Here is a 783-nt window from a genome sequence, read left to right on the forward strand (position 1 = left end):
GAGATACCCGAGAGATACCTGACACCCCACAAACACCCAAATCGGAAACAAAAGAAACCTCCCAGACCTAATTGGTCCAACTAATTTCAAATGAATAAATGAAACCGGGCCAACTAGTTGATCTCATTATGTCTAATAATAATAATAATAGTAGTAGTAGTAGTAGTAGTAGTAGTAGTAGTAGTAATGCCAGGCAGTGGTGCAGCACACCTTTACTCCCAGCACTTGTGAGGCAGACAGAGGCAGGAGGATTTCTGAGTTTGATTGAGGCCAGGGTGGTCTACAGAGTGAGTTCCTGGGCAGCCAAGACTACACAGAGAAACACTGTCTCGGGGGAAAAAGAAAAAAGCAAGCAAGCAAGCAAGCAAGCAAGCAAGCAAGCAAGCAAACAAACAGCAGACAGACCACTATTTACAAGTTACCCATTTTTGGAATATATATGAAAAGAAAATCCTTTTTGCCAGCTGACTTACCAGTTTTGTTAAAGGAAGAAAACAGAAAAGTCAGATCATCAACCTAAGGATTTTAAGATGGGCTGGAGAGATGGCTTAGTGGTTAAGAGCACCGATTGCCCCCCTCCACAGACACACACACAAAAATTAAAAACAAAGCCGGGCATGGTGGCGCACGCCTTTAATCCCAGCACTCCGGAGGCAGAGGCAGGCGGATTTCTGAGTTCAAGGCCAGCCTGGTCTACAAAGTGAGGTCCAGGACAGCCAGGTCTATTAAAAAAAAAAAAAAAAAGTGTGTGTGTGTGTCCCCGCATATATATATATATATATA

This window comes from Mus caroli, unplaced genomic scaffold, assembly GCF_978045245.1.
Source record: "Mus caroli unplaced genomic scaffold, Mus_caroli_1 scaffold_43, whole genome shotgun sequence".
Classification (NCBI taxonomy): domain Eukaryota; kingdom Metazoa; phylum Chordata; class Mammalia; order Rodentia; family Muridae; genus Mus; species Mus caroli.